The 20,069-nt window shown below is 44.3% G+C and overlaps 1 protein-coding gene and 1 long non-coding RNA gene across 2 annotated transcripts in view; both read left to right on the top strand.

Moving 5' to 3' along the window:
* The window catches only part of DOCK8 (dedicator of cytokinesis 8), a 231,266-nt gene that overhangs the window by 18,687 nt on the left and 192,510 nt on the right, over nt 1-20,069 (top strand).
* LOC115498951 lies at nt 15,678-18,372 on the top strand. Its single transcript, XR_003964030.1, has 2 exons — nt 15,678-16,664; nt 16,736-18,372. It is a non-coding gene; the product is annotated as an uncharacterized LOC115498951 (long non-coding RNA).

Here is a 20,069-nt window from a genome sequence, read left to right as displayed (position 1 = left end):
GCTTCAGGCTCTGAGCTGTCAGCACAGAGTCCGACGCGGGGCTTGAACCCACAAACGGTGAGATCATGACCTGAGCCGAAGTCGGACGCTTCACCGACTGAGCCACCCAGGCGCCCCTCTTTTTTTTTTTTGAGAGAGAGAGAGAGCGTGTGTGAGCGAGAGAGACCAAGCGGAGGAGGGACAGAGAGAGGGAGACACAGAATGGGAAGCAGGCTCCAGGCTCTGAGCTGTCAGCGCAGAGCCCGAGGCGGGGCTCGAACCCATGAACCATGAGATCATGACCTGAACTGAAGTCAGACGCTTACCCAACTAAGCCACGCAGGAACCCCAAAAGTTTATCACTTTTAACAGCTTGATACATGTATATTTTCTTACACACACACATAAACACACACACACATGCATGTTTTCTGCAAAATTGGAAGCAGCCTTACAGACTGTTCTGTAACCTGCTTTTTCATTTAAAAACATGATGAACAACTTTTCATGTCACTAAAGATTCCTGCATGACATTTCTAAATGAATGCATAACATTTCATTGTGAGGATAGGTCATAATTTATGTAAGGAATTCTCTTTTGAGCTACACTTATTTGCAGTGATTCACCACTAGAAAAGAGTGCTTCACTGAATAAATAAATGTATGCCTTCACTTTTACGTTCATCTTGAATAATTCTTTAGAATAAGTGCTGGACATTGAACCGCAGACCCAAAGATTATCCACTGATTTCCATAGCTGTCCATTTGTCTTTCTGGAAGGTTTTGTGTGACATCTGTCATGAGAATGAAATTTTAAAACCCTTGAAAAATATGGCATCCCTGATGTCTGCCTTAGTTCCTGGGGGGAGTACCGAAGGGTGGTTTGTGTTCAAATAAGTGCAAACAGGTAAGGTCAATCTTTTATAGATGTCTTCAAGAAAAAACTCAGCCTCGAAAGATTGAGCTGAAGCCATTATTACGATCGAGTCAGTGAACCCAAAGATAAATTTGGTTTGGACAAATAGTATTAAGTCATGAAGTTTCCTTGGGGCCACAGTTTTAAATGAATCCTTTTCTGGACAATTTTGGTCCTTTTTGAGGCTATCATATTAATTACCAACATTTCCAGCTATACCAAGAATCTGTAAGCTAGCCCTCATAAGATAGTTATATGTATATTTTCTTTCTTTTTTTTTTCCACGTTTATTTATTTTTTGAGAGAGAGAGAGACAGAGCATGAGCGGAAGAGGGGCAGAGAGAGAGAGAGACCCAGAATCCGAAGCAGGCTCCAGGCTCTGAGCCGTCAGCACAGAGCCCGATGTGGGGCCTGAACCCATGAACTGGGAGATCATGACCTGAGCCAAAGTCAGACACCCAACGGACTGAGCCACCAGGTGTCCCTATTTTCTTGAAGAGAATACACTTATATAGAAGTATACGATCACCTAAAAAACAATTTTTGTATATAATTTATTTTTTATTGCAAGAGTTACATGCTACTTACATTTAAATCTGACATTCTCTGTTATATCCCTTTTTAATTCGTTAAGTCACTAATTCATTAATTCATTCATCCATTCATTCCCGTGACAGATATTTACTTGAGCACTGGGTGCCTCATACTGTTTTCCACTTTGGGGCGGGGGGAGCTATGGAAAGACCCTGCCCCCACAGAACTTAGGTTCTAATGTTGGGAATGGATAAATAATGTACCAGTCAATATATAATGTAATGTCAAGTGAGGCTAAGTGCTGTGAAAAGAATAACACCGGGTGAGGGCTTATGGAGACGCCAAGTCATTTTTGGAGTGAACATGAATAGTTGAGTCAAAACGGGGTTCCAATGCCATTTTACCACCTCCTAGCCAGCTTCCAGCTTTTCTGGGCCTCAATTTCCTTGTCCGTTGATTAAAAGATAATATTCTATTTCATAGCATTGTTAAAAGGATCGAATAAGATTATGTGGAAATTGCTTATCCTACAGGTGTTTGATAAATACTATACCTCTTTCCTCCCGTCTTTTGGGAAAGGTAACATGATTTGGTATAAATAGACGAATTCTCACTTGAGATGGAAAAACTAGAACATTCTTTATTCCGTATTTAAGGAAGCGGTAGGTAAAAATTTTTAAAAAGTGTTTAGGGCCGCCTGGGTGGCTCAGTCAGTTAGGCATCCGACTCTCAATTTTGGCTCAGGTCATGACCTCACACTTCGTGAGTTCAAGCCCCGTGTAGGGCTCTGGGCTGACAGTGCAGAGCCTGCTTGGGATTCTCTCTCTCTCCATCCCTCCCCTTCTGGTGTTCTCTCTCAAAATAAATAAATAAACTTAAAAAAGAAAAGATGCTTTCTTTTCTCTGAGCAAAATTAAATACCAGCTGCTTCTCAGTAGAGAAGGGCAGCGTGAGCCTTTGTGTCATTAGATGATCTCTAACATCCCTTTCAGGGCTCACATCACTTTGTCCTTTTATAAATTCCTCCCCTACTCCATCCACTTGCAAGGATGAGTGCCGGGCCCCAGACTCTCCTGGAGAAGAAATTTGGGCCCAAGCCTATCACAAATGATAGCAACGTGACTACAACTTTTTTTCAAATTTCTCTTTTACTGAGAAGTAGAAAAACCAACTGTATAATTCCTCTTCGTTGACTGGGGAAGGCTAACACGAACTGGGAGAAACTGAGAAGCCAGCGGTATGTTCCTTGTCCTGCCAGCAGGAAAGAGGGACGCAATGTGATCACTAATAATGATTGAAACACGTTAATTCTCCCGCGTATCGACACTTGGCTGTTGCCCTGCGTGTGCATATAATTACATATTGGGGTATCATGTATGCACGTGCGTGTAATTCACATGCGTAGAATTGCACATTATACTATGATTATTCTGTAACTGCCGTAATGGCCTAAAGGGTGAAGGGTGTTCTTCTCATCCCAACATGTGGATTTGGAAACGGAGGCGGGGTGGTTCTGCACTCGATCCAAGGAGGCGGGTGGTGACCCGGTGCTCGATCCAAGGAGGCGGGTGGTGACCCGGTGCTAGAAACCCAGGTGTGAATGCTGTTGTTAACCTGCTTGCTATTAGTCCCCGCCTCTCCTGCCAGCAAGCCAGCTTTCTGGCCCGAAGAAGTTCTCACCACGGCTTTGCCACGGAATGTGTTGAGATTGTTTTTTCCATATGCCGTAATATGTTTCGTTTTGCCTCGGATGGGTGAGCGGATTAACTTTCAGGACGGATGGACCGTCTCCACTCTAAACACAACTGGAGGTAGCCTTCCAGCATCTGAAAGTCCTGGGGTGGTATCCCTTCGTCACGGCTCCAATAACCCTGTCCGTGGGCTTGGTTTTTCAATCTTTCTATTAGTGTGGGCCGACACTGACTCGATTTTTCTCTGAAATTAGCTGTGAACGGAGATGCATGTTCAGGCTCGAAATTCTAACTTTTCCCACACCTCCACGTTAGCCAAACTAGAAACACTCTGCTGAAAACACGGCCCAGCCTTCAGGGACTTCATCGACTCAGGGCTATAATGCGTGAAACTTGATTTTCAGATGGAGGGGCTGAGTGTCGGGAGGTGACCTCTCTGATTTGGTGTAACAAGTACATTTCTACTCACACCTGGCCGCTTCAAACCAATGCACGTTCCCACTCCTGAGTGCTGGGGACCTCGTACTGCAAACCCATCAGTGGGGTCACTGCTCTGTTCCTTCTCTGGGAAGACGACATAGTGTGGAGACAGAGACGCTGCCCTGATGATCAGCCTCAGGTTCTGGTCTCTGCTGTCAGTGAAATTTGAATTTTGGATACAAAGAAGAAAGATCTCATTGGCCCCCATACAAGTCAGTATTTGCTGGCTGACATGTTTTGTTTAATGTCATGACTCCCAGGGAGCCCCAGTTTGGACAACTGCTGTGTTTCCAAATGCAGTGCTGCGTTCTTCCTCCTTCCCTCCCCTTCCGCAGAGGCCTCAAGTGGCTCCAGATGAAATGGAGAGTGTGTGTGTGTGTGTGTGTGTTGGTGGGGGTGGAGTTATTCTGTATATCTCATTGCCCAAATCCAGTGACCCCGACCCTCAGTGTGTTTCCCATGCTACCCTCTAGAAGATTATGTCCATGAAAGGGACCCTTTGATTTGCAGTCCCTCTTTCTTACGGCATCATCCGTCCTCAGAGACCATCTGTCGTACCCACCACTGCAAAATCTTGTCACCTTGGTCTTTAATATTAGCTTTCCAGCGAGCCTCCCATGAGTCTGACTCCTTCCTGCCCTTCTCCCTACCATTTGCTCTACTGCTGGGAATAAAGGGAGAGGTTAAGACTGTGAAGCATCTACTCTGTGTGAGGCATGAGACACTTTCCCAAGTATCTCTTATTCTCACACAATTCCACGTCATCGGCAGAGTAGGGATGCGTCCAAGATCTGCTGGGTCAGTTGGATGATGTCAACATGTAGATGCTAAAACTTCAAAGTCACTGGACCAAGTAATATGGGACTTTGAGGTGACTGTGCAGACAATTTAGGCAAACAAACGACTAAAAGGGGCAACCCGCAAACGATCCTAATCGATCTATTTTATATCTGACAGAGGCGGGAGAGGCACAAGAAACGGACGTTAGGTGTTCAACATAGGGCTGATTTCCTTGGGGGTAGAAGGAAGTAGACAGATACACGTTTGAAACCTTTAAAATATTCCTGTAAAATGCTCCCATTTCAAAACGGTCTTGCTGTTGCATCCAGGGATGGAGGGCATGTAATTCACAGGTAATTCACCAGTTTTAAAGTAAAACCTTCAACAAGTCTGAGGAAGTTGGATAAACGCAGGGTGGGGCCAGAGAAGAAATGAGATTTGTGAGCATGTTTTTTATCTTTGAGTATTGAATTCAGGATTTCTTAATTGACAGTGAAGATCATCTGTGAATACTGAGTATTTAAAGTGACTTGAATGTTTTCCTTTTGACACTTAGTAAAAAATTCTCACCATAGCCAAAATAGAATAGAATTCTGCATAAATTCACACCCGAAGTACAGAAAGAAGCGTGTTTCCTTGCTTATCATACTATTAATTTGAATTTGCTGTTTTTTTTCAATATGAAATTAATTGTCAAATTGGTTTCCATACAACACCCAGTGCTCATCCCAAGAGGTGCCCTCCTCAATACCCATCACCCACCCTCCCCTCCCTCCCACCCCCCATCAACCCTCAGTTTGTTCTCAGTTTTTAAGAGTCTCTTATGTTTTGGCTCCCTCGCTCTCTAACCATTTTTTTTTCCTGCTGTTTGTTTTTTAACATCTCTTGAAAGTCCACTGGAAAAACAGATTATGAGTTGTTATTTTATATCTTTTCACTGCTCCCACATTTAGTAAATTAGCCAAATATGGCAAGTCAATGAGCCTGTACAATTTACTTCAACTTGCTAATCTTTTAACCAAAAGGGCACTTTCCACAAAAAATCTTTTATGGTGCCCATTTGCCATTTTTAAGGTAGTCAGACTAGCTTTATGGCAGTTTCAAAAGTGTAGCAGTCTCTGGGGAAATAAATATTTCCAGCTTACGTTCTCTTGATAGTATTGTCATTTATAAATAAACCAAAATATTTCCAATTCCCTTCCGTTGTCTCTATATACATTGTATTAAAAGGTTCTTTTCTGATCTTCTCAGATTAAAAAAGAAGCGAAGTTGAGTAAAAAAGCTGTACAGACTTGGGGCGCCTGGGTGGCTCAGGTCATGATCCCACAGTTCGTGGGTTCGAGCCCCGCATTGGGCTCTGTGCTGACAGCTCAGAGCCTGGAGCCTGCTTCAGATTCTGTGTCTCCCTCTCTCTCTGCCCCTCCCCTGCTCACGCTCTGTCTCTTTCTCTCTCTCAAAAAAATAAACATCAAAAAAGTTTTTAAAAAAGTCGTACAGACTTTGTGTTAAAACTTCAACACCCTTCAGGGGTGCTTGGGTGGCTTGCTGAGTTGAGCATCCAAGTTCGGCTCAGGTCATGATCTTACAGTTCACGGGTTCAAGCCCCACATTGGGCTTTTTGCTGAAAGTACTGAGCCTGCTTCAGATTTTGTCTCCCTCTCTCTCTGCCCCTCCCCCACTCATGCACGCATGCTCTCTTTCTCAGAAATAAACATTTAAAAAATTAAAAACACTTTAATACTTTCAGAAAAGGAAGCTTGTATTTGGTTCAGTGCAGATTCTGGTAATCTGGTGGGGTGAAGTGCCTCATTTGAGGTGACTCTTCTGTGGAACACCAACACGGAAGTGTTATGCACACCCACACTCAAGCTCTACCTTGGGCTTGTGTCCCTAAAGCCCCAGAAGGGACTCCTCAGTTGTTTGGTTATTTTCCCCTATACTCTCTTTGATATTTACCTTTTAAGCTTATTTATTTATTTTGATAGAGACAGAGATAGTGTGGTAGGGGAAGGGGGAGAGAGAGAGAGAGAGAGAGAGAGAGAGAGAGAGAGAGAGAGAATCCCAAGCAGGCTCCTCACTGTCAGTACAGAGCCCCATGTGGGGCTCGAACTCAAGAACCATGAGGTCTGGAAAGGGAACCGAGAGTCAGATGCTTAACTGATTGAGCCACCCAGGTGCTCCAGCATGTACCTTTTAAACAAAACATTCACATTGCCCTCTTCTTTGGTCTCCAACATTGAACTTTCTATCATCATGTGGCCTGACTCGTTACCAGATTTATTTGGTCAATTTCACATTTCTTCCTTTCAAAGAAACACCATTCACCTATGTCAGGTGTGCTTGCTCTCTCTCTCTCTCTCTCTCTCTCTGTCTCTCTTTTTCTTTTGTCTGATTCAATTATCAGGACCTGAAGAAAATTGGGATGTAAGTGATGTTGCCTTTAGATGCCCCCACACACCTTCCTATCCCCCTCCCTCCATGGTTCCACCCATTTCCAACATGTTCTCGGGTTTTATCCAGATGTGGTCTCCAAGGGTTACAACTGTCCCTTTCTTCTCCCCCAATCACCTTCAAAACCAGCCTTCGGCTGATGGATCCTTCAGCACGAATTGGTTTGGGCTGGTAAGGACTTAGCGTGTTATAGCTCCTAGAGTCAGTTGATTTTTCCTGAGATAACGTGACTGAATGCAGGGTGCTGCCCGAGGAAACACAACTGTCGCTGGGAAATAGGGACTTTCCACAAACATAATAACCTAAATAGATCAGGCAACCCCGAATGCAGACTTCTGGGAGGAAGAGGACACATAGTTTGGAGGTCACACTCCCCGGGGTTGAACTCAATGCCCCCTCTTCTCATCTCTCTCTGTGCCTGGTTGTCGTTGTAACTGTTGTTTCTGCTGTAAGCACTTCCCTTACCTGAGACCTCGCGGGATAGGGTGACGGAACAGCCAAAGGATTGCTGGGAAGCTGGCCAGGATCTTGGGCCAGTGCCAAGTAATGGCAAGCTTTCAAGTCCAAGGTAGCCCTATGGCACGGCTTTTGGGGACAGAGCTTCCTCCACCAGAGCGTTCACATTATCCCAAGTTTGCCCTCGTGAGTTCTCTCCGATGGCAGACTCTCTCAGATGGAGATGAGTTCTCTCCAGAGTGGTACAGGGACAGGTCCCCACCCCACCCTTGGCCTGCCTGTGACCACAGCCTGTGCCTTCCAAAGGGAAAAGAAAGAGAAAAGTCAGTGATGTTTTGGATACTGTCAGCTCCGAGCTGACAGCCCCAAGAAGTTTTCCTTCAAAACTTTAAATGTGTGATGTCCAACCTTTCTTTGCCGTTCCTGGTTGGTTAGAGTATATCATGTCCGCCGTGCTAATTCTGGCTTTTCAAAGAATATGCTACCAGTTTTTTTTTTTTTTTTAAGTTTATTTATTTATTTTGAAAGAGAGAGAGAACGAGAACGAGCTGGGGAGGGACAGAGTGAGAGGGGGACGAGGATCCGAAGCAGGCTCTGTGCTGACAGCAGAGAGAAGGGCTCGACCTCATGAACCGCAAGGTCATGACCCGAGCCCAAGTTGGACGCTTAACCGACTGAGCCACCCTGGCGCCCCGAGAATATGCCATTACTTTTAATTACTTTTAATTTGTAGCACCCTCAAAGCTCTATGAAGCTGCCCTTGGCCCAAAGTCCCTCTCCCTTATTTTGGAACACAGGCTTTATAAGGAGGGGCCGCATCTTGGGACCCCTGGACCTTCTGTCCAGGATTCTACACAGTAAGGATCTTTTAAGTGTCATTTGTCCCAGACAAGCATTTACCATATCCTTAGGAGCATGTGGGGCTCTAGATGTGAGGGCATGAGAGGGCTGCGTTGTTTATTATTAAAACTGACAGGAAACAGCCAAGGCTTCATGTGCTGCTGCTTTCGGTCGGGCAAAAGAGGATAAATTAATTGCTTTATAGAAATTCCTTTCTGCATTCTTTAGGAAAAAAAATTTTCCATGTAAACGAAATGATCAAACTGGGCACTTTGGGGCTCAACAACTTTGACATTGTCCCTTGAAGGAATGAAACTATTAAAACCACGGATGTCCTCTGAGAAAAGGCCGTTTATAAAAATCTATTTACGCTGCAGAAAATAGTCACAGTAGGCTCCTCAACAGACCTAATCTAATAAGAAAGATTGTGCGATGCCACATAACATTGGGCTTTTCATTGCTTGGGATTCCCCCCCCCCTTTTTTTTTTCTTTCTTTAATGCTTCCCCATGTTTTAGGAATAAGATTTACCCACCCGGTGCAGCCGCTCGTCCTTTTCCCTTCGGTCCCAAAGGTATCCCAGTACGGCCGTTTGGGAACAAACAACATGTAAAGGGTCCGAAGGGGAAGAAAACCCAAACCAAAACCAAACAAAAAACAAAAACAAAAACAAAACACCAAAAACCCAAAAAGCCACAAACAAAACCACTGACGGCGGTTGGCTAGGCGAGTTGGCAGGATGTGTATGCCTCCAGGGAGGGGCTTCATGACGGATGGAGGAGGTCACCAGTGTCTGATGCAACGAAGGGGCGAGCTAGAACGGGGCCAGAAAGAAGTCAGTGGCTTCCCAGCAAACGGTGGCATTGTGAAGGACAGCTTCTGCGGAGGGCCAAGCGTGGAAGCCTGAGAACACTGGACTGTTCTGTGCGAGGGAGTAGAGAGGAAGTGGAGGCCAGGTGGTCGCGGGAAGGGGAGAGCGGAGACTGAGGATGGAGGTTTTCAGCCGGGACTGAATCGAGCAGGTCTCTAGAACATTGCAAGGCGTCGGGGAGTGGAGGGTGCTGGTCAAGACAGGTCATGGGACGCTCCAGGTAGAAAGAGCTGGAACGGGAGCCTGACTGAAACTTCTGTTCCAGGTACCCTTTCTGCCTTCCCCACCCCGCTTCCTAGAAAAATATGCGGGCATTAACGGATTTTGGACCTCGAAGGCTTCCCTTGTATCGTGCTTGAGATTTGTTCCCCAGTGAAACGTGAAGCGACGGAACCGCACGCAAAAAAGAAAATGATATTCGGTGAAAACTCACCCTTCGGCAGTTGCCCTTAAACATCTTCCCCATTGCTCAGATGCGTACTTGAATCACATTTGGACTCGTTTCCAAGACTGCTTGCCTCTGGAAGGGTTAGTGATACTGGAGCCGAGTTCAGAGTCTCACAAACAAGCCACGACCTGTCCCTTTTTTCCCTTGCTAAGCTGCTGGAAAAGGAAAATTCCAGCAGTTTGACCCCTACGGCGGCTTTCTTGTGCCAGCTGCTTAAAGCTTTCTTGCCCTCGGTGTCCTAACTTGTGAAACAAAGGTGATACTGCCTATGTCGTGGGGTTGTTGTGAGGACTAACTAAGTAGGCCAATGGAAACAGTCCCTCCCAGACAGTGGGCACTCGTTGTGAGCTGACGTGGTTAATTGCCGTGAAAGCGACTACAGCAGTCGGCTTTTCTGGGCGCTAAGGATTGTAGACCGTCTCAGGTTACCCTCTGTTGACAGGGATTGATTTTAAGGATGCATCATCACACAGTAAGAACACAAGCCTAACTAGCCAGCACCTGGGTCTGCATGTCCAAGGGCATTTCTTCTCGATGTTTTTTGTTGTTGTTGTTGTTGTTTTTCCCCTTGCCAACATTTACAAACAGCAGGTTTCACGTAAAAAATCCAGGTTTCCAGTAACACGAGTCAGGTACAGCTGCAGGGCAATGTTGGTCTGTCTGGAGCTGAACAGCCCCTCATTATCTCCACGTGGATCTGCGATCTTTGGGTTTGCTAAGGTTAGTGCCAGTCCCTGCTACTACTAGACATGGGCCCGGCCGCCATGTAAGGCTGTGCAGGTTGCTCACTGCACAAGGCCCCTAGCTATGAGGCCAAATAAGGGCTGGATTCCTTATAATCTGCGAAAGGCAATCCTGAGAGCCTGACATTCGGGACTCAGGGTCTCCTTTTCTTCTTTTCCCTACCTGCTCCTTCTTCTGCCAGCCCTGTCGGCATCTTTCCATCCCATGGCTTCTGCTCATTCGTAGCTTCTACTGCTTTACAACCTCTACTTACTGCCTCCTGTCTGTGTGTTTCTACACCTCTGCCCACTGCAGCGCACTAGGCAGGATCAACTAATTTGCCCAAGATCATACAGTTAGTAAGTGATGAAGCCAGATTTGAATCAAGTCTATCTCTTGTTGGAAAACGATTACTAGGTAAGTTAGCATAAGGACACTGAAGATAATTTCTTTTTTTTTTTTTTTTTTTTTAGCAGTTATTCATTTTTGAAAGGCAGAGAGAGACAGAGTGCGAATGGGGGAGGGGCGGAGAGCGAGGGAGACACAGAATCGGAAGCAGGCTCCAGGCTCGGAGCTGTCAGCACAGAGCCCGACACGGGGCTCAAACGCACAGACTGAGAGATCATGACCTGAGCCGAAGTTGGACGTTCAACCGACTGAGCCACCAAGGCGCCCCAATAATTTCTTATTAGATTTGATTATTTTAAAAAAAAAATCCTGTATAGATTTCCTTGCATAAATTAGGACAAGCTTTATTGTTAACTTTTATTCATAGCTAACATGCATTTACACTAACTTGTTATTTCCTGGTCTAAGGAAGGTTGACCCTAGGGTGTCCAAAGGCACGGAGTGCTTTATTCTATCCTTGGGACAAGGGTTTGATTCAAAATGGATTTTTCTGGGGCACCTGAGTGGCTCAGTCGGTTAAACGGCCAACTTCAGCTCAAGTCATGATCTCGCGGTTCATGAGTTCGAGCACCGCATTGGGCTTGCTGCTGTCAGTACAGAAGCCCGCTTTGGATCCGCTGCCCTCCCCCACTCCCCCCCGACCAGTCCCCTGCCTGCATGCATATGTGCTCGCTCTCTCTCTCTCTCTCAAAGGTAAATATTAAAAAAAAAGAACTGTTAAAAAAACGCATTTTTCTGAGACTCCCTGTGAAAACCTGGTTTTACCTTGTTCACTCTCCATCTCTCCTAGAAAAGGACCCCCATTCCCACCATTGCTTTTTTGACATTGCCTTCCTCAGCTCCCGTGGGACGATCTGGACTTCATTTCCTCCGTGTTCGTGTATGAGATTAGCGGAAACAGGTTAAACTGAATAGTGACCTGTCATCATTAGCAGCTTTTGTTTATGTACTATTCTCTCAAGTGACTAATCATTCAACCCAGTGAAACACTTCCTTTATGCTCTAAAGTGGTGGGAATGACAAGCATAGGTCAGAGATTTTTGCCACCTTTATCATAACACAGAGATTTCTACCCATTATGCTTGCTTAACACAACTTTCTGTAGAAGCAGAAGACCGTAGGGTCCTTTCTTGGACATTGAAAGAACTGCGTTCTCATCTCATCTCCGCCATTTACCTGCAAGGCTTGTTAGCTTTAGACAGTGGTTCAACCTCACTGGGTGTTTTCTGACTTGTCCCTTTAACCTGCCTGAGCATCGTGGACTCGTCTTGCCCATTTTGTAGGCGGTGAGGCTCTGGACAGGGAAGGTGAGCCTTCATAAGCTTCTAAAATTATGCAAAGCTGGAGACATGTTCACTGACTTCTTGTGGGGATCACCTTGTGCTTGACCAAAAGGGATGCCACAGGAAGAAGTGTGTGCATGTGTGTGTGTGCGTGTGTGTGTGTGTGTGTTGGCTTTGTGCCCCCCAGTGGCCTCTTCCCCATGTGTGATAGCTTCATTTCAGAGATCAGTTTAGGTTTTTCATTTCTAAAATCTCATTCATGTCAATTACCAAGTCTTACCTTCGCCTTAGCGTGTTTAGCACACAGTCACCTGGTGCAAAGGCATTGGAACGTCCTCAGGGGTCATAACTCCATAGTCATCCATCGAGGAAAGAGGGTGCGGCCAACATTTTAAATTGGGTTCAAACGCAAGAGACTTTCACAAAACAAAAGGGTCCAAGAACTGTAGGAAGTTGAAGCTGTATGTTAGTCCCTTGCTAGAAGTAAGAAATAAAGCTGTTTTCCTTGCGTGTTTCGTATTTGGGAATCGCACAGGAGAGTAGTTCAAGAGGAACCACGATATCAGCAGTAAGATACACTCACAAACCCTTAGTAGGAACATGGGGGGCTGAGATCTCAGCAAGATCTCACTGAGAGAGGTAATCGCATTCCGCAATTTGCTATCGATTAAGATTTCTGAGGGGCGTTTGGGCCTCCGACTTCAGCTCCGGTCATGATCTCCTGGTTCGTGAGTTCGAGCCCCGCATCCGGCTCTGTGCTGACAGCTCGGAACCTGGAGCTTGCTTCCGACTCTGTGTCTCCCTCTCTCTGCCCCTTCCCCTGCTCATGCTCTGCCTCTCTCTCTTTCTCAAATATAAAATAAAACATAAAAAAAATTTTTTTTTAAAGATTTCTGAGCAAGATCATCCTTCTAAATTCTATGGACTCTACAGAAAATATGAGGCCAGAATATGAATAATTCCTAACTCTGACTATTTGGTTACTGGCCAGTGTGCTGGCTTAGCTGGTAATGCCATTGGAAGGAGATCCTGGAGCTATTCAGCATTGACAGTGTGGTTCATCCTACTTATGTGAGCAATATTACCTTTCTTTCTTTTAAATAAATGTTTATTTTTGAGAAAGAGAGAAAGCACGTGCATGTGGAGGGGAGGTAAGAGCAGAGAGAGAGAGGGAGAGAAAGAATCACAAGCAGGCTCTGTGCTATCCACACAGAGCCCAACTGAGGGCTTGAATTCAGGAACCGTGAGATCACGACCTGAGCCGAAATCAAAAGTCAGATGCTTCACCAACCGAGTCACCCAGGCATCTCCGATATTAACTTTCTTTTATTTTTTCCTATAAAATATCTTTTTTTTTTAATGTTTATTTGCTTTTGAGAGAGAGCGAGCGAGTGCCCACGCAAGCGGGGGAGGGGCAGAGAGAGGGGACAAAGGAACCCAAGCGGGCCCTGCACTGACAGCACAGAGCCCAATGTGGGCCTTGAACTCACGAACCCTGAGATCATGACCTGAGCTGAAGTCAGACACTTAACTGACTGAGCCACCCAGGTGCCCCTTCCTATAGTTCTTTCTCTGCCATCTTTCCTCCTTTCTCTTTTCTTTTAGCTTTTGTGCCTTGACCTTGTTTCCACAGTGGTGAGGAGGAAACTATTTACTTAGGGTACCCCGGGAACCTTGACCTTCCTGTCTCACAGATAAAGCCTTCCCCCGCTGGGACAAGTGGGAAATTACAAACAGAAGCACTGACACACTCTGCCTCTAGTTCCATCCGAGTGAGCGCAAAGTATGTGTTATCACCTGAGATTTTGAGGTTGGTTTCCCAGTGAGCTAGGTTTCTCGGTCAGATTTTCCATTCACTCTGAGCTCCTAAGGCAGTTGTGGCCTCCTTCTCAACGTGTGCCTAGGTGGACTGCACCTGAACCCGTGGGGCCGTTAAAAATGCAGATTGTCGGGGCGCCTGGGTGGCTCGGTCAGTTAAGCGTCCGACTTCGGCTCAGGTCACGATCTCGCGGTCCGGGAGTTCGAGCCCCGCGTCGGGCTCTGGGCTGATGGCTCGGAGCCTGGAGCCTGTTTCCGATTCTGCGTCTCCCTCTCTCTCTGCCCCTCCCCCGTTCATGCTGTGTCTCTCTCTGTCTCAAAAATAAATACATGTTAAAAAAAATTAAAAAAAAAATGCAGATGGTCGTCGCGTCCAGACCAGTGGATCAGAATCTCTGGAGGTGGGGCCCCCATGTTCACACTGTTTGTTGACCAGCTCCCTCATTTGTTCTCAAGCATGCCGAAGTTTGAGCCCCCCCCCCCCCCCCCCCCCCCCCCCGGAAGGAAAAGGGTTTCAGGACGGAGATTGCAAAGGAAGTGTTCCAAGTTTGGTAAAGTAAGCATGTCGTCGCGGAATTCACTTGAATATCAGGAGGTCTCATATTAAGGTTTTCTAAAACAGAGGAGGAAAAGAAACAAACACCGTCTCAAGTATATAAAAGGGAAGATTGTCATGTATGTGCCCAATTAAAAGTTATTTTGCATGATTTTCTAGAAGTCCACACAGAATGTTGTCAGGCCATCCTTATCGTTATTTTGAGACTCTTTTGGCCGTTTTGATTTTAAGAAGGGTGATAAGGAGGAAATCACCAATGAATAAAGAAAGAAAGAAATTTCTTTATATACAGTCTTCGCGTTTGCTATAACTCTTGAAAGGTTATATGACTTTATCTTTCACGTGTTCCATTCTCATCATTTTTCAGTATCAGAAATAATATATACCCATTAGTGTAAATTTTACTATACTTTTACATAATAAATTATTATTCTAATATGGCGTATAATATCCTAATAAATATTGCATGAGAAACTTTTTCCCCCCCAAAATTGGATGAGCTGTTGTTTTTAGCCAGTATTCTAGACTCGAAATACCTTTTTGATCTGGGGCACCTGGGTGGCTCCTTCTCAAGGCTGAGCATCTGACTTCGGCTCACAGTTTGTGAGTTCGAGCCCCGCATTGGGCTGACTGCTGTCAGCCTGTCAGCTAGGAGCCCACTTCGGATCCTCTGCCCCTCTCTCTTGGTAGATGAGGTGGGGTCTGGTTACATTTCCTTTTTGAACAATTTTCCCTCATTTTGGCCATCTCCCGCCCTTCCACGGAGGCACCAAAAGATACTCTTGCCTCGCTTACCTACAGTCATGAAACACAGGGACAGTAAGCCGAAAGATCGCTGGGTAGGGTGATGCCTGACGCAAAATAAGGAAGCTTGGTACAAAATACAGAAGTGCAAACATCAGTGCACATTTGAATAGAAGCTTCTCTTCAGGGCAGAGACCTTTGCTTCCCCTCACTGTAGAACCCTGGAAAGGTGGTTGCTCAATAAACGTTTGTTGAAAGAGTAAATAAAGGTCAGACTTCTGGGCTTTTGTCTGACCTTTCCTTTCTATTCTTCCTAACCAAGAGATTCTTTTCATTCTACAAATTTCCTGATCTGTTCTTTCTCCAAAACATTCCCCCTTGGTGGGCCTCCGTCCTGCCCCTCCCCCACTAAAGAGCTGTTTTTCTTCCCCCTAAAGTACACAATAGTCATTAACAGCTTAATAACTTAGGAAGAATGTAGTTTCTCTGGTTTAAGAAGTATTGTTTCCATCCTCCAGTCTAAAAAAATTTTTGAGAAGGGCGCCTGGGTGGCTCAGTCGGGTAAGCATCGGACTTTGGCTCAGGTCCTGATCTCCTGGTTCATGAGTTTGAGCCCCGCCTCAGGCTCTGGGCGGACCCCTCAGAGCCTGGAGCCTGCTTTGGATTCTGTGTCTCCCTCGCTCTCTGCCCCTCCCCCATTCACACTCTGTCTCTCTCTCTCAAAAATAAATAAATATTAAAAACATCATAAAATAAATTTTGAGGGAAAATGGAGATGGTTTGGGGCTGGGGGATTTGGTTATTTTGAGGTGCACGTATTTGTATAAAGTTGCGTATTTTGGTTAAATCTGAGTAGGAATTATAACCATCATTAAGCGAATGTCTGCTAGAATCTTGATTTTCAAATTAACTGGCGAGACAGGGTAATTTAGGCTAAGGGAGGGTGGTCAGATGGCCAAGTCCAAAGTCAGAGGGAGAGTGAATGGAAGGCAAGGGCAGGCTGGCAGGTCGGGTTGGAATTTGTGGGCTCACAGCAGACCAGTGGTTCCCAGGCTTGGGAGTGCATCAGAATCCGTTGGAGAGCTTGCTAAAATACAGGTGGCTGGCCCCCCCACCCCAGAGTTTAGGGTTCAGTCGGTCTGGGGTGGGGCCCAAGAATTTGCTTTTCGAACAGATTTCCAGGGGCTGTTGACGTCGCTGGTCCGGGGACCACACTTTGAGAGCCGTTGCGATACAGGGAGGGCATGAGGATACAAGCAATCTTACTGGCCTTCCACTTAGTACATTCGTCCACCACAAGCTCAAGCTGGGTTCAAGGGCAAACAAAAACGTTCTCCCAGTTGCCTCAGTAAATTCCACAATTTAAGGAAGGAAACTCCCCCGAAAAAGAGTGGGTTAAAATCATCCAGTTAAACCTTACACTACAAGGCATTTTTGGACTTCGTAGCTGCAGTCACCTTGGGTAGCAGAGGCCAGAAGTTTCTTAGGGTCTTACTGAAGGCACCTCCCTGAGACACAGACATGCCGTTAATTCACGGTCTTGGCCAGAATATTTGAGAACAAATAGCCCCATAATACAGCCTTGGATGAAAAGAAAAAGGCATGGATGGCCTCTGAACGGCCAAGGAGCTGGTCATGCCCAGGACAAATATTTTAGACAAATCACAAATCAGAGTGGAGAAACGAGGTGCTTTTATTTTTTATTTATTTTTTATTTTTATATATATATATATATATATGAAATTTATTGACATCGAGGTGCTTTTAAATAAGAGCACCCAACAATGTTTGTTGACTTTAATGGAGTCCAGGTGGGTCAGGAAGTGGGTGCAAGGGCGCAAAGTATGCTGGGAACACAATTTTATTTAGAAATTCCAGGAGACTGAAAAACAAACAGAAAATAATAAAAGAGCCCTCAAGAGACTCTTACGGTGTTCAGGCTCATTCCCGTGTCTCAGCAGAAGAATTTACGTTATTCAGAAAGCTGACAGCTTGTAGGTTAAAAATGTGTGTGTGTTTATGTACGTGGGTGCACACAATTTCTGCCATAAAATTAAGACAGCCACAACACAAACCATATGAAAAAAGGAAAGAGAATAGAAAGAAAAGACTCTTTTCTTGTCTCTCTGACCTAAGTGCAAATAGTATTTCCTGCTAGTGGTTTTCCTTCTATGTATTTTTAAATAGTGTGTGTAGATTTAAATACATTTTTTTTAAAAGCTTATATCACCATAGTGACTAAGAGCACTGTTCCTGGAGTCAGATAGCCTTGGTTTCAAATCCTGACTGCAGACATTTCCTGCCCTGAGTTTTGTATTTGTTGGGTGGGGGAAGACAAACTCAGTTCAGGGCATTGCTGTGGGCATTCAGTGGAAGGGTTCACATCCAGTGGTCCCCATAGGCCCAGGCCCAGTGCAAGCACTCGAGACCTATTGGCATAATTTTCTGTTCTCGCTAAAATGCTGTGTTCACCTCCCCCAGTCCCAATCATCGGGACGTTGTTCTCAACATCTAGAAGTATGCCTATTTGTGTTTCGTGAGCCTGGCAAAATTTCATTCCATAAATGCTTCCGTGGTTCAGACACCGCTTTGAAGAAGCTCTTTTTTGCCCGGCCTGTTGAGAGCCCTCATGACTTGGGTTTTCCTCGGAAATTAGACTCCTCAAAGCCAAAACACACAGACGATTGTTGGGCTTGGAGAATTTGGTTCATTTACTCTTTAGTAAGGCTGCGTGGCTTTCCTCCAAGACCGCAGGTTCTGTGACCGCCATTGCGGGCAGCACTGATGGCCATCTACGTGATGGGTTGCTAGGGAGGCAGGTGAGAAACCATGGGCGGAGAGATGTTGCTCTCTTCCCACTGCTGGAAGGACAACCATAAACTCAACGTTGGCCAAGTTTACACCTGCAACCTGGACCTCTCATTTCTGCTCCAGGCCTGTTTATGCCTAAACCAAATCTTCAGGCTAACAGAAGGTAACCACGCTGTCCTGAGCTGTAGAGTTGCCCTGTAAATGAAGGGCTTAATTTTGTTAGATAGCAGCTCCCAGCCACAAAGAGAAGAAAAGAGCTCCTCAGTGAAGACTCATGGGATAATTACACATACAATAAGCAAAACAGCTCCTTGAATTTGATGAAACCATGTTGTACCTCCCCTTATGTTGCTAGTTAAAGTGTTGATTGCTAAAACACTGTGAAAACAAATACACAAACCCTTTGACGTAGGAATTCCACTTCCAGGGCTTTATTCCACAGATATATTTATAAATGTGTGAGTTAGCACGTGTGAAATTTACTGAACATTATTTGTGCTGGCAAAAAGTTGGAAACAACATGGGAGGGTAAACTGGTGAAGCCACTCTGGGAAACAGTGCGGAGATTTTTCAAAAAAAAAAAATTTTTTTAAAGGTTTTGCCATTGGCAAGAACATAGATGGATCTTGAGGGCATTGTACTAAGTGAAATAAGCCAGGGAAAGACAAATACTATATGATCTCACTTATCTGTAGAATCTAAAACAGAACAAAAATTGAGTTCACAGATACGGAGAACAGATTGGCGGTTGCCAGAGGTGGTGAGTGGGAATGGGCAAAATGGGTGAAGGGGGTCAATAGATACAAACTTCCAATTATAAAATAAGGAAGTCATGGGGATGTAACATATAGCATGGCGATTATAGTTAGTAATACTCTTGCATATTTGAAAGTTGCTGAGAGAGTAGATCTCAAAAGTTCTCGTCATAAAAAAATCTATAACTATGTATGGTGACAGGTTAACTAGGCTTATTGGGTGATCATTTTGCATATTGAATCATTATGTTTTATGCCTGAGGCAAATATAATTTTATATGTCAGTTATACCTCAATAAAAAAAATTGGAAATAACAAAAATATGTAAAAGAGATTAGTTAAGAAAATGCGCATCTATACAGTAGAATATATACACAGCCATAAAAAAAGACTGATGGAATTCTTATATACTTACGAGGTGAAAAGAGCAAAATACAGATCACCTGAATGGCTAAACAGATTGTGGTATATCCATGTAATGTAATACTCCCTTGAAAAAAAGGAATGACTATTGGTACACACTACAGTATAGATGAATATCAAATATTATGTTCCCATCTGTGTACAGTATTGAGGGAAAGAATATATACATATATTTGCATGTATACTGTATATACGCAGAAATATGCACAAAAAACTATTATGTGGGTTGTCTATGGGGAGGGAACTTGCATGACTGGCAGACAGAAATAGGAAGGGGACATGTTGTAATGTTCTTTTTTATACTTTTTATATTTAAAAATACAAAAAAATATTACATACTGAAAATAAAAATAGAATAGTTTATAACCATATATAACATATTATATATATCATGTATATAATGTATATAACATATTATATATAATTTTTCTCTGTATTCCTTTTTGGTTTGTAACTAGTTTTTTAAAATCCATTTATTCAGCCTATGTGTGTGAACATAAAGAAGATGTTTAATACTATTCCATTTGCAAAAATAAACAAATACTTAGAAAGCTAGTATGTTTTTGTTGAGTTCCAGTTTAATTCTACTGTGGCGTCAGACCTCCTGCTCTATATGATTTCTGAACTTTGAAATTTGTTAACAGTTGCTTTGTGGTGGTCCAGTATATTGTCACTTTTGGTAAATGGCACAAGAAGAATATATACTGTGTCATTAGGTGTAGATTTTCTATATAAGTCAGTTAGATCAAGTTGTTTATCATGTTCAAATCCTGTCTATCTCTGATTTCTTAATCTACGTGTACTATCACTTACTAAAAGAGGTACGCTAAAATCTTTCACCATAATTGTGAATTTGATATTTCTCCTCTTCTGCAGTTCTTGCTTTATATGTTTTGAGCCCTTATTACTTGGTGCATACACATTGCTGTATCTTTCTGAAGAATTGACCTTTGATCATTTAGGAAATGTCCTTTCTATCTTTTGTCATACTTCTTGCTTTAAAGTCCTTTTTGCCAGGGGCATCTGGGTGGCTCAGTTGTTTAAGTGTCCTACTCTTGATTTTGGCTCAGGTCATGAACTCACAGTTAGTGAGATCAAGCCCC

The sequence above is a fragment of the Lynx canadensis genome, chromosome D4 (genome assembly GCF_007474595.2).
Source record: "Lynx canadensis isolate LIC74 chromosome D4, mLynCan4.pri.v2, whole genome shotgun sequence".
NCBI lineage: Eukaryota > Metazoa > Chordata > Mammalia > Carnivora > Felidae > Lynx > Lynx canadensis.
The sequence above is the reverse complement of the archived record's forward strand: the minus strand, read 5'-3'. Positions and strand labels throughout refer to the sequence as shown.